General features: G+C 42.2%; 1 protein-coding gene across 3 annotated transcripts in view; it reads right to left on the bottom strand.

The window, feature by feature from the left end:
* The window catches only part of PPARA (peroxisome proliferator activated receptor alpha), an 84,572-nt gene extending 78,357 nt beyond the window's left edge, over nt 1–6,215 (bottom strand). Inside the window, exons 1-3 of one of the 3 annotated variants that reach the window (XM_067531074.1) lie at nt 6,077–6,215; nt 2,824–2,948; nt 29–86 (exon numbers count right to left, since the gene is read on the bottom strand). The gene's annotated coding sequence lies outside the window, so the exon portion shown is untranslated. Of the gene's footprint in view, nt 1–28; nt 87–2,823; nt 2,949–6,076 lie in introns of those variants that run through there. The other 2 variants (XM_067531075.1, XM_067531076.1) reach the window with 2 other exon arrangements.
* Between the last annotated feature and the right edge of the window lie 8,388 nt (nt 6,216–14,603).

Raw genomic sequence — 14,603 nt, 5'->3', positions numbered from 1 at the left:
TTAGCATATCTGACATGTAAATAAATACCTTGCAACGCCGGCTACAACAGTGCCATGTGAACGACTGTTCTCACTTTCAGATGCCACTGTAAATAAGAAGCGGGAAGCATTATCTCCCATAAATGTGAACAAACTTGTTTGTCTTAGCAATCAGCTGAACAAGAAGTAAAACTGAGTGTACTTGTAGGCTTTCAAGTTTACACTGTTTTGTTTTTGAGTGCAGTTATGTAATAAAAACAATCTACATTTGAAAGTTGCACGTTCACAATAAAGAGATTGCACTACAGTACTTGTAGGAGGTGAATTGAAAAATACTATTTCTTTTGTTTCTTTTTTACAGTGCAAATATTTGTAATAAAAATAATATAAAGTGAGCACTGTACATATTGTATTCTGTGTTGTAACGGAAATCACTATATTTGAAAATATAGAAAAACATGCAAAAATATTTATAATAAATTTAAATTGGTATTCTATTACTGTTTAACAGGGATTTAAACTGCAATTAATCGTGATTAATTCTTTTAATTGAGTTAATTTGTTTTGAGTTAATCAGTTGAGTTAACTGCAATAAATTGATGGCCCTAATTTGTAACATTCTGCAGCCCAACCATGGCAGGAAGCAGGATAGAGAAGTTTGATTTTTAATACAGGCCTGCGTTATGACTCTAATGCCATAAACTAATACCACTTCAGCAAGACTGTTAACACCAGCAGGAGGCTGAGAAGTGTCAACTATAATTAAAAACTTTATTTTCAAATAGATTTTGCAGTTTGTTAATGGAGAGAAGTGTTTCTGATCATGTGAACTTCCAGCTTCCTAGATTTCAAATGGGTAGAGTTTGTCTTCAGAAGACTGCTAACACCACAGAATTTTCTATTAATTGAGAAAGCTATCTAAAAAACCTCTCTAAAGGACTTGTTTTCATTACGCTACTCAGTCGAGATAAGGTATGCAAGTTATGTTACAGAAGTAACTTAAGTCGACGTACCTTACATTGCCCTGCCGCGGTGTCTTCACTATGCTATGTCGACAGGAGATGCTCTACCGTAGACAAAGTGCGTCTTCACCAGACTCGCTAAATTGATGCCTCTGCATGAAAGCTATGGCACCAATTTAGTGCTGTAGTGAAGGCGAGCCCTAAAAATACATTTAGGTGCTCTCACTCATCTAACATGAAAATTGAATTCCAATAACTCTGCATTCATATATCATAAATATTATAATTATTTTATTGCGGTAGCACCTAGAGACCGCAAATCAACGATTACAGTATCATTGCGTGAGGCATTGTACAGACATCTACAACAAGAAGGCTGTTCCTGCCACAAAGACATAGTCATATAGTATAAGTCATTTCACATTATCAATTTTCATTTTCAATCCAAATCATTTAGGATACCCTTATTCTGCAAGAAGTCCCACTGTTGCCAATGGAATTATTCATAAGAGTTCCCATTCACCAAACAGAGTAAAGGAGTTAATAAACTGTCCCTCAGATATTTTACACCATCTTGGATGAGTTTTGTAAGAACTTACTCTATAATTGGCTCATTTGCCTATAATAAAGCAATTAAAGTTTTCTCTTACATGTTACTAGTAGATTGGGTATTACTGATCCTTTCTTATTAAAAGCAATATGCACTGGCTTCCTTGTGTGTTTCAGCAGGCTGGAACCATCTGCCTACACACATTCAAAACTTCCAAATGCCATCACACCTCAGCAACTTTTAAGTGCAATGTGATTATTTTACACTGTGAGCTCCTCATAACAGGGAATGTATTTTCTAAGCTCACCATCTGCACTTAAAATATCAACTCAAACTTCAGCTCTTTCAGTGATCCCTGGGCTATGTAGTTTGGATTATCCTCACTTCTGGGAATTCACAGCTCGATGCACAAGTATTTTGGAAGTTATTCAATATTGTTAACACTTCTACAGGTATAACCTAAAACAGATTTGAACTCAGAACAATTAGTTTAAATGAAGTCCTATATTAACTGATTGCACTTCTAATCTTTTGACCTCCAAGTTGTGGAAAGGTCAAAATAGCTTTCCTCAATTCATTTATAGCACATGTAAAACACACAAAACATTCACATAGCAGTTACTCTACACCTAGGTCTCTTATCAGAGACAATAACTGAAAATAAAAGTGAGATTTCCAAAAAGATTTTTAAACATTTTATAAAAACACTTATATAAAAAAAATATTACATAAGCAGAGGTTATTAAAACTGGTATGAAGAAGCAGAACCAGGTTTAGCTACACTTCAATGTATGATATTTTTACGCTACAAACTACTCTACACCTAACCTGTATTTTATTTTTAAAAATAAAAAGCCAAAATCATATTTAATAATTTTAATAATAGTGGTGATTTAGGGTTCAATCCTACTGGGTGCAGAGCACTTTCACTAAAGAGGTGTTCAGAATTCTGTAAGATCAGACCCACAGTTTTAAAATTTCATTATATGGGCTTGATACTATGAGGTCCTCAATTCTGGTTGATTTAATCAAAAATTAAGTATGTTCAGAGTTTCACAAAAATCAAGCCTTTACCTAACTTCTGCAGAGGAAAATAAAGAACTGCACAGCAAAAGGTATAAGGAAGCCCGAAAATCTCTTTACATTCATTCACCTCCTTTTCACCCTTCAACTATTTATTTGTACTTCTTGCTCATATTTCTGCCCTTGTAAGTTGATTATACAGGTTAACTACTTTGTACATAAATTCTCCCTCAATTGTTTTCTCCCTTAAGCCTTCAAAGGATGTGGTCAAGGTAGTTCTCATAACTTATAAGAATATATTTTACTCACTGTTTATAGCAACCTCTTAGAAGATTGAAAGAGAAATCAGTTGTCATAATCTGTTCCCCTTCCATTTCATGTGCCCACTGGTTACTTTAGAGGTCTTCATAAATTCTGGGCTGCTGGCGCTTTTTCTTTAAAAAAATAAATAAATACAATCAGAATAGGGCGCTAAGGGTATTTTTTGTTCAATAATATCAGACTTTACTAAATGACTTATGCAGGGAGAAGCACTTGTAGTTGTTTGTAGTTGTTATAGTGCCTCACACACTTTAACATTTCCCTTATTATTTTCTCCATCTTTTTAAATCAAATGCAAAATACATTGAGTCTTTGAATGTGTGAATCTTTTCACAGATTCTTCACACTTCTGCAGACCTCAATCAGATATACTTCATCTGCTTACCAGAGAACACATACATAGTTTCCTCTAGTATTTTTAACTAGCTAAAACATTGAAGCCCCAATTACATTCATAGTGTAGCCAACTCTTGCAGTTTTATTGAAAGTCTCATTATATTTAGCATTTTAAAGCCCCAGCTCCTGGAGTCAAGTGATTATAAAAATCACAAGTTTCTAGCCCTCATGGTTACAGGTAAAAATTTGAAAATACAAACTGACTGAACCATAGAAGCCTCAAAAACATGGACATTAAAAAAATAATTTTAAAATATCACATGACTTATTAATGCTTGAGGTTGGTAATACTGCTTATGCATATGTTTATATTTACACTAGTAGTCCCAACAAAGTCAATGGGACTACATAAAACTGTAAGACCATCAAGACCTACTAGCATTTTGGTTGCCTGATAAGGCAATCATTAATGAAATCCATGTGGCATTCTGCTATTCATCTATTACAAACCAAAAATGCTTACACCCACATTAAACATCTTTCTTCAGTACTCAAGATTACATGTAACCACTCTCATAGCTTGCCCATGATTTCTACTACACACACATACACACACTCACAAAATGTCTTTATAGTAGACCTTTGGAATACCAGTCACCCTTAAGGTAGGTTGTTTTTTTTTTGTTGGTTTTTTTAAAATTTTATTTTCACACACTTTATAATGCCTGTTAAAAAGATACACACCTATCCATGAAAGATTATGTTAAAGTAAATAATGACTTGATTAAATCCACTCTCTTATCCACCCAACCCAAAGGGGAAAACGCATGGAAATTGAGCCTTTAAAGGTGACTTAGAAAAGCTGCTTTAAGATTAAATTTTAAATGTGTAAGAGCCCAACTTATTTATAAAATATGTTTTCATTTAAATTATAAGCCCCCTTTTAACATAAAATATTTGTAACTCAATTCCTTATACCTGTCAAGGCAAGTTCAAGGGTCTGTGTTTTTCTTGCAACAGACATTTCTTTTGCATGGGAAACAGAACCTTGAACTCAAGTTTCAGCAGGAAAGTGAAAGGAGAAACCAACTGAAAAAAAAATTCCAAGTGTTGAAATTTTGTAAGAAGGGGTTTCTTCTGGAATCATATACTATCTCAGCCTCAAGTCACTGTAAACCATTCTCAAGAAGAAACTTGCTCCCAGACCTGTCTGCTATTCTACTTGAAAACAACATATTAGATATTTATGGTACCTACCAGCTAAAACATTCTTGGCACCACTCATACAGCCAGAAAACATTAAAACATGACCATATGAAATCACAAGTGAAACACAGCCACTGCTCCATGTCTTAAACTTCATAGCTCCTTTTAACAATCCTAAAATGTTCAGTGTAGGTAGAGAAAGGGGACATTTTTCAGTTATTAAACAGATAGGAAAAATAAAAACAACCTATTTGAGTGTGCAAATCCTGAAATCAAAAATCCCTCATCCATCTGATTATAGGTGATAGGATTCAATACAGGGCATCAGCAGCTTTGCAAAACCCTCGTCTCCCTCTCTCTCTTTTTTTTTTTTTGGTAAGTGACTACCTCAAGTGTTCCTTCCCTACATGGAAGGAGCAAGCATGCTGCCTGTGCAGTGCTTTCAGACACTGCTAGCAAGAGACCATGGTTGGTTTCAGACTTTCATCCTCACAAAACATCATACTGTAGAACTAGAAGACCTCAAATTGGTCACATAGTTGTATTAAAAGTCACTAACATCTGCCGGCTATTTGATGGTTCACTCAGGTAAACCAACAAGTTTATGTTCTCAGTCTATTTCCTAGTAGACAGTGACCACACCACAAAAGCCACAATTGGCACCTTCATCGGTGGTCTCCAAAGGATAGCAAATTACCTTGCAAGGTAGTTACAAGGGAAGCTCCCATTACCGTTTATGAGGGCTGTACTTGCTGGTTGATATCTTCCATCCCATATCGAGCATTAAAATTTAGTTACTATTAAAAACTGGGGGGAACACATCTGCACACATTCTCTCTCACACAGACTTTTTTTTTAAACCAATAACTTTTTGCACGCTTCTTTTCTTGCTAGATTCAGACAGCGGCTTAGAGTACTATGGAGGTCCTAAGCATCTAATCCCAAATGATCCTGCTGGACACACACAGCCTGTCCAACCCCTCTCCCCTGGAGAGCTCTGGAGCAGGAGCAGCTGCAGACGGAGTCGGTCTGTCAGCCCTCAGAAGTCGCCTTGAAGAGGCGGATTAAGTCAAGCCCAAATGCGCCTCCCCAGTAGCTCCCCGGCCCCTCCTCACCCGCTGACCCCTCGCCCACCGCAGGTAGCGGGGCTGGCGCGCTGCTCCTCACTCCGCCGCGGCAGGCCCGGGCTTGGCAGCGGCGACGGCTGACGTTGCACATGCAGGGCAAGGGCCCGCCGACCTCGGCCCGCCGCCTCCCGCAGCGGACACGCGACTCCCGCCGGGCCAAGTCATTCAGCGACGCCGCCCGCACCCCCGGAGCTCCCCCAGCGCGCCCGGCACCCCGCGTGTGACACACACACACACACACACACACACACAGCCGCCCCCGGATCGCCCAGGGACCCCTCCCCCCGCCGGGTGCCGGGACACCGAGCCCCCCCCCACGTCTCCATCGACCCGGCGGCGCTGGCCGGCCGGCGGCTGTTCTGGGGTCCGAGGCACAGCAGCACCTTTACACCGAGAGCATCTCCCGGGCCAGCCCCCCACTGCCCCCTGTGGGGCGGCGATAACGCAACCCCGTCCCTCCCGCGGGACAGTGCACGGCGCTGTCTGTCACCCCCCCGCCGCACCGGCGGTCGCGACCCGCGGCAGAGGGAGACGCGCCGAGCCCCGCCCGCGACCCAGGCTGCCGCTAGTACCGTCAGCGCCGCGGGCCCGGCCCGGCCCGGCCCGGGTCAGCCGGCGGCAGAAGTTCGGCTGGCGCGCGCTCAACCGTCCCGGCCGCTGCTGTCCCCGCGCGCGACGTGCCCACCCGCCTCGCGCCCGTCTCTGGCTCGCTGAGGGGCGGGGCGGGGGCCGGGGGCAGCAGAGCGAGGCGGGGCCGGTAGGTACCGGAAATGAGGTCGTGGCACACACCTCCCGCTCGGCCGCCTGTGATTGGCTGCGCCGCGGGAGCGACCTGGGAAGGCGGGGGAGGAGGGGACGGAGTGTACCGGGCCGGGAGCCCAGCCCGCCTGAGGTACGTGTGACCCCCTCCGCCCCCGCAGCGGGGCGGGCTCCGCCGCAGCGCCCTGCCCCCGGCCCTGCCCCCGCGCCGCGGGACACCCCTGCCCGGCGCGGCTGCACCCTCTCCTCGCCCTGCTTTCTGTCAGACACGGCGTCCGCAGTCCGGGTCCGCGGCTCCGGTACACACTGGTCCGGGGCTCCCGTCTCCAGTCCGGGTCCACGGCTCCGGCACCGCACGGCGCACACTGGTCCGGTGCTCCCGACACCGCTCACCAGCGGACAGTGCCACAGCCCCGCCAGCACTGCCAAGGCGCCAGTCGCACCCTCCGAACCAAGCCCCCGCCACCCAGAAAACACCCTCTCTTCACACACACACACACACACACACACACACACACACACACACACACACACACTCTAAAACCCAGGCTGCCTGGTACAGGCGGACACCCTGTGTCCCACAACAACCCCACTTCCTCATGCACAAAATAACCAAGGCACATCCCCCCTCAGCCATCCCACCCCCCAAAAACACCCCCGTCGGACTAAAACAAACCACACACGAAGTGGGAAGAGCACAGGTAAAACAGATTTGCCAAAAAGACTGGCAGGGGCAGACAAAACAGGCACACCGAGTCTGGAAAAATAAGTGCGAAGATGTAATCAGTGTGTCTACTCTGTGGGAACAAAATCTGAGCTCCTTCTCTCTCCTCCTCCTGCCTGTTCTATTTGTGGTGCTGGGGGCCAGATAGGAAAGGCTCACATGAGGCAGTAACACAAGCAGACTCTGCAGGTCACAAGCAAAGATAATTCCATTCTATTCAGGCTCCTCTACTGCCAGTGTCACTGTAGGAGCCGAGTGACTTCCAGCCATGCATAAAGTGATCTGACTAGCATCTGTCACACATGGTTCTTTCAGATGCTGTGAACCAGTCAGGTGGTTTTTTCTTTGTTGTTCCAAAGACATCTCTGGCAGTAGTCAGTGTATTATTCTTAAAATTGTTCCACAAGGTGTCAGAATCAAGGGAATCAAGTTGATCATTTTCAGAAACATGCTCATGTGCACGTTGAAACTTTGCACAAGTAGCAGTGTCCTTCATGTTAGTAATGTTGAGGTGAAGTTTGCCATTTGGCTATGCATGATGGATGCCATTGGCTCTGACAAGTGCTATGCATTGATCAAGCATGCAGTACATCACAAATGTTTCTGCAATGGATCAGGATGAGGTCAAGCTGACTCCAGTGTCCGGAGAGGGGGTGCCTCCATATGACCTTGCTGCTGCTACCAGCAAAATAGGTATTCAAGACTATCAGCACACAAGATGTACAAAGGTCAAGGACGTCGGTCATTTTCATTAGGCTACCTGCGCCGTGTTGGCCAATGATGTGTCTCCAATGCTCCCAGTCCTTACCCATAGCAGAAATAAAATATGTATATTGCTCTTCTTTCTCATATCCTGTTTGTAACTGTTGAAGTCACAAATTGCATGTAGATCAGCATATTTGACCAATTTATAATGCAACACTTTGTTACTGGGGTTTTCTTTTATAACAATTTAATAAGATGAAGACTCTTTCCAATGTATACATTTTTTTAAATTTTATTCAGTTATTTCTCTTATATGAATATTTTTGTCCAGATTATATCTGTCACAAGTTTAAAAAAAGTCTGAGTGTAAATTAATTGGTGAATGTATACAAAATACTTCAGAGGGAATTAATATTCTATGTGATGTATTCAAATGCTGAATTTTGCATTAGTTGATTATAAGATGTGTAGAAATTACTTGTAGACAGGTCTTTAAGTAATTATTAATTGGAGGAAGCTTGCGTGTGAGTTATTTCAGCAAGCACGTGGAATATGTTGCATCAGACGTGTGTGCCACAATGACTCCCATCAAGAGTATGCAAATAACTGGAGTGAAGGTCTAAAACCTCACCCCTCCTACCCCCCCCCCCCCAAACCATGCCTCTTTTTCATATTGATGGAGCAAAGGCACATTGAGCATGTTTATCCATCCTGCACTCCTTTTGGAAGATAATACTATCCCAGCATAGCAAATATAAAGGTGTGTATCAGAACAGAAATTAGCTCTGAGGCTGATCAGTGCTGATAAAAGAAAACCTTTACAAGAAAGATTATATCATGATCACATGATTAATTTTACTATGACACTGACTATGACTTGACAAAACTACAAACTAAGTTGCAGGTTTCCACAAGTTTCTTTTGCCACAAAGCTATTACAATATCAGAATTTTTTTAAATGTACCCCAAGATTTATTTTTGTATTTGTTACCATTTTCCCTCAACTTCACAGTTTTAGAGAACTCAGTGATGGAAAACTTACTCCAGTGTTGAATGCTGTGGATATTGGAAATGGCAGCTAGCAAAAAAAACCTAGTAACTGTAAGTTTTTCATTTTTAAACATTATAATATTATTTTTCTATTTATTGATAGGATCACTGTAAAACTTGCACTAGTCTTGCCAATTGTGCACTTAGAATGCCAGTCCTAATCCACCCTTTAGATGTGGATACAGTACACAGATGCACAATGGGACTTACATACGTGATGTTTACAGTGCATAAGTGGTTTGCAGCATGCTCTAAAATGGTTAGTGTGTATATGCATACTGAGGCAATTTTAATAACAGTTTGCTTGTCCAAGATCCTTGAGCATTAAATATTTCAGGGAGACAAATACAAGATGTGGTTAAGGGATTGGCTGCTCATTTGGGATTTTCAAAAGCACTTTGAGCCTCCTATATGCTTAGCCATGTGCTTCTGATCCAGCTATTCTTGTTGTTAGGAAGAGACCAATACTAGTAAGGGAAGATTTGATTATTAAAAATATATTGATGGGTTTATGATAACCACAAGAACCACATGGTTAATACCTGCCGGGTATGAAAGATGCAGACCTCTCGAGACATCTAGAGAGACTAATGGGTAGTAATGGGGAGGACCTGATGATTGTGGAACCCATAGGTTCCAGTGACATGGGGAAAGGTAGGAGAGAGGTCCTGAAGGCCAAATTTAGGATACTAGATAACAGATGCTCCCAATTCCATGTGCAGAGCCAGTTACATAGGCAGAACTGCAGGGTCTCAATGTGTCGATGAGACAATGATGTTTGAAGGCGAGATTAAGATTTTTTAGAACCTGGGAAACCTTTTGAGAAAGGAAGATCCTGTTCAGGAAGGATGAGCTCCACCTCAATGAAAACAGAACCAGATTGCTGGCATGTAAAATTAAAAAGGTCATGGAGGAGTTTTTAAACTAAGGGCTGGGGAAAAGTTGAGATTTGCAGAGCATACAGTTCGGACAGATGCATCCCTTAGGGGAGGATTTATTAAAGGGGATACTCTATATCCTAGGAAAGAAGAGAGGATAGAAGTTGATAAATTACAGGTAGGAGTTGAAGAGAAGCAATCAGATGAAAAAGAGTCCCATTCAATTGCATCACAAGAAGACAGACAACTAAATATTGACAAATTTTGTAAGTGCTTGTATATAAATGCTAGAAGTCTAAATACTAAGATAGGTGAACTTGAGAGCCTGTTATTAACTGGGGATATTGATATAACAGGCACTGGTGGAATGATGATAATCAGTGGAACATGGTAATAACAGTATACAAAATATATAGGAATGACAGGGTAGGTTACATTTGTGAGGGAGTGGCACTATATGTAAAAAAAGCATCGAGTCAAATAAAATGAAAAAATCTGAAATGATTCAAAAAGTCCAATAGAATCTTTATGGATAGAAAATCCATTATTGAATAATATGAGTACCGAATAGCAGTTTGAATATACTACCGACCAAGATAGTGATGGAGATTGTGAAATGCTCAGGGAGATTGGAGAGGCTACAAAAACATAAAATCCAATGAAAATGGAGGATTTCAACTATCCTCATATTGACTGGGAACATGTCATCTCAGGATGGGATGCTGAGATAAAATTTCTAGACAGCATCAATGACTGCTTCTTGGAGTAGCTAGTCCTGGAACCCACAAGGGAAGAAGCAATTCTTGACTTAGTCCTAAGTGGTGCACAGTATCTGGTTCAAGAGATGAATATAGCTGAACCACTCGGTTATAGCAACCATAATGTAGTTATATTTAACATCCTTGTAGGGAGAAAAATACCAAAGAAACCCACCACAGTAGCATTTAACTTCAAAAAGGAGAACTACACAAAAATGAAGAGGCTAGTTAAATGGAAATTAAAGCTAATAGAATGTTAAAAACCATTAGGAAAGGGATAGATAATAAGACAGAAAATATAATGCCACTATATAAATCCATGGTATGCCCACACAAAAAAAGATAGATTAGAATTGGAAAAATGTACCGAGAATGGCAACAAAAATAATTAGGGGTATGAACAGCTTCTATATGAGGAAAGATGAAAAAGACTGGAATTACTCAGTTTAGAAAAGAGATGACTAAAAGGGGATATGATAGAGGTCTATAAAATCATGAATGGCGTGGAGAAAGTGAATAAGGAAGTGTTCTCTATCTCTTCACAAAACACAGGAACCAGGAGTCACCCAATGAAATTAATAAGCAGCACGTTTAAAACAAACAAAAGGAAGTACTTCTTCATACAATATACAGTCAACTTGTGGAACTCATTGTATTATCACGATGTTCTCCTCTCCAGTCTATCCAGAATATTGTAGCTAAAGTTTTCTCCCACTACTCCATCTCAACTCTCCTTTTGTAGCTGCACCAAATTCATACTCATCCTTCATAGTCTACACAGCTCATATCTAAGCTACCTATGTTTAGACTCTTATTTCCTCCTCCCGCACCTTATTATTGGCCTACTATCCTTTTGTTACCACTACTAAGGATCCATCTACACTTCAGCCTGTAATTTCCAGCTCAGGTAGACATACATGCATTAGGTTTGATTGACTTGGAGTGCTAAAATTAGAAGAGTAGCTACTGCAGTGCAGGTGATGGGATGGGCTAGCTGCCCCAAGTACAATCCTGCCCCACACCCTAGGTACTTCTTCGGGTGGCTGGACCATCCTACTACCTGTACCACTGCAACTATACTTCTATTTTTTAGCACATTAGCTGGACCAAAGGTACCCAAGCTAGAAATTACACTTCCAGCTCAAAGTATAGACATACCCTAAAAGACAGTGCTTTTCCTGAAGAGCTTACAGTCTTAGCATGTAACAAGAAACATCTTATAGATAAAATAGACAAATTGTCAAGGATGGAAAGGAAGGGAAAGGGCAAGGCACAATTTAACTAACCAGTTTAGTATGATCATTAGCAATGTGGGCAGACTAACTGCCTCTCTTAGAACACTTTTTATTGCCTTGTCCCACACGCACCTTTGTAACTTTTGTTGACACTACCAAACATGCCTACATTAGCTTCCTTCTTCCTATGTCAAGAGACTTTTCTTCCTTGCTTCAAATCCTTTGTTAATACTCATATTTTTCTTGTTTGGACTGGCTTCTATTCTTAATCTCGGGTTTGGTGTTCTCTGCTCCTTTGCGCACACACAATTATATTAAATACAATTGTGACTTTCCCCTAGTGCAATCTGGAGTGGTGAATCACTGTGTCACTCTAATCCCCCACTCTTGGAGCCCATCTTACTCTGGTTTGCTGTGAGAACTCCCACTTCTGGGCATTTCATGCACAGCCTCCAGCAAGAAAATTGGGTGGGTGAGCAACTCAGTGGGGAAGTGCTTCTGGCCAGCCAGTCTTTGGATTATGCAACAGAATGACCCTTGCCGTAATCCCCAGTCCCAGATGCAACCTGATGCTGCACACTGAACACTGCAAGCTCATGTCTGTCAATTTAACAAAAAAATTGATATGCAGCAGCCTTGTTACTTCAAATGGCATCTCCCACACCCCTTAAACCAAATGCTCTGCGTTAGATGAAATAAACAAATTTATTAATCTACAGAAAGATTTTAATTGTTTATATGTCAGAGATAAGTAAGTCAGATTTAGTCAAGATAAACACAAGCAAAACACATTCTTAACTAAGCTTAATACTTTCAGTAACCTTACAAACTCAGATGAGTCTCGCCATAGGCTGGATGACTTCCTTTCCGCCAGGCTTCCCCCTTTAGTCAGCACTTCAATTGCTTGGTAGTGTTTGTAGATAGAGGTGGAAAAGAGAGAGAAAGGTCAAATGTCTCCCCTTTTTAAGCTGTTCCTTCTCCCCACTGGGGTTCCCCCCAGGGTCAGGTGACAAACAATGTCCAAGTATAGTTCCCTCCAGGTCTTGAGTCAATGAGGTCCTTTGTTGCTTCCTTTGTTGAAGTCTAGGTCAATTCTTTGTTCCTGGAATGTGGAGCTGGGTTTGTTCTATGCAAGCCTTAATGAGGTGCAAACTGCCCCTCTGCTCAGAGAGTCTTGCTTGGATATGTTTTAAGCCAGTGTTTCTCAACCTTTTAAATAGCAAGTACCCCCTAACTTCTGAAAATTTTAATGAGTACCCCAACACTCAATTTTCCATGGGATTTTATATTTACAGACTAATGTGAGCCATACGTTGGAAGAAGGGCTGAGTATATAAGGCTGTGATAGGACAGATGTCAGATCTAGTGTGGGTAGGGTTACCACCTTTACACCAGGGGTGAGCAACTCACCTACGTACCTGGGCTAGAGGTGATGTTGGCCAAAGCTAGGAGGCTTTGAGCAGCATGCCAATGCTGAGGAATATAAAGCACTGCGCCAAATTTTTTTCCATAGATTTAAGAGGAGGAAGGAGGGTGAGAGAGAGACAGAAAAAGAGGGTAACTGGTGAAATCTGGGGCTGTCATAATTGTCAATTTCACAGCTCAGCTAGAACAGTGAAATTGACACATTTTCTGGGCATCTGCTTTCAGCTGGGGTTGGGGGCTGCCACCTGGGCAAATTGCAGGCAGCTGGTGCCTGGCCACCAGCCTAGGAGCTGGGTGACTGACACCCAATCTGAGCTGGGGCAGAGGAGGCTTCTCGCCGGATGGGACCCAAGGATGTGGGCAGGCGGCTGCGGCCCGTCTTCAAGTTGGGGCACTGGAGGCTGTTCCTTGGCTCGGAGCTGGGGCACAGGTAGCTGCCACCCAGCTGCAAGAACAGCTCACTAGATGAAGGAGGCTGCCACTGGGCTCCCACCTGGGAGCTGGGACCCGGCTGGAAGCAGGGGGCTGCACCCGCCTCCCCCAGAAGTTGGCAGCTGCCGCCTGCCTTCCAGCTGGCAGCTGTGATTGGGCGGGAAGCAGGGAGCTGCCACCCGCCTTCCCCAGAAGTTGGCAGCTGCCGCCTGCCTCCCCTTCACTCTGTTTTTCCCTGGGTACCCCCTGGCTGTATCTCACGTACCCCCAGGGGTACACGTACCACAAGTTGAGAAGCTATGTTTTAAGCCATGAGACACATCTTTGGGGATATTACATAGCGAGGCCTCATAACCATACACATGACATTGCAACAAACATTACTATCACAATAATGTTCAGTGCATCCTGAGCATTCCAAAAACATCTTACATGACATACTTTGCATTAAACAATACACAATGACACTACAAGGGTGATTATGGGGGGTGCAGTGTATCACACCAAGATACCAGTTAACATAAAATAATCACTTTTCATGATCTGAATTCTTTGTATATAATTCTGGCCAAATAATTTTGTTGTCTTCTTCACTTCCTGCTCCTTTCCATCCAGTTTAGGCCCCACACACTCATTGTAAGCTCCTTGTCTTATTTGTCTGGCCAACACTTCTATCGTGCTGTATAAACAATGAGAAAAAAATAATTAAATTTCCTTATGGAGATGGGAGAGAATCCCGTGCACCTTGGGTTCTTTGTATCACATGTATACATTTGTTATGAATGTCTAGGGAGTGTAATTCTGAGAATTGCTCACAGTAATTAGCTGAGTGTCACTATTTAGTTTCATTTCTTTTCCTAGCCTGTTTTCCAGCCTATGACTAATGCTTTCCCTCTACCACACCTAAATCTGTTCCTGCCCTCATCAGTGATAATTATCAATATGTGCTAGATCTGCTTTATACTCATTTGAATCACACATAGCTGTTTAATTTATATGCTCATTGCTCAGTTATTCACTATTTGTTAAAGTTGGGGTTTGTTTTTTTGTTTTTGTTTTTAAACTGCCATTAGTCTGGTACTTTTCAAGTAACCAAACTTTATTTACGCTGTTGTTTGTATTATCACGATGTT

The sequence above is a fragment of the Emydura macquarii genome, unplaced genomic scaffold (assembly GCF_026122565.2).
Source record: "Emydura macquarii macquarii isolate MOO-44397 ecotype Brisbane River unplaced genomic scaffold, CSIRO-AGI_Emac_v2 contig_3122, whole genome shotgun sequence".
Lineage (NCBI taxonomy): Eukaryota > Metazoa > Chordata > Testudines > Chelidae > Emydura > Emydura macquarii.
This window is presented reverse-complemented; position numbering and strand designations above follow the sequence as displayed.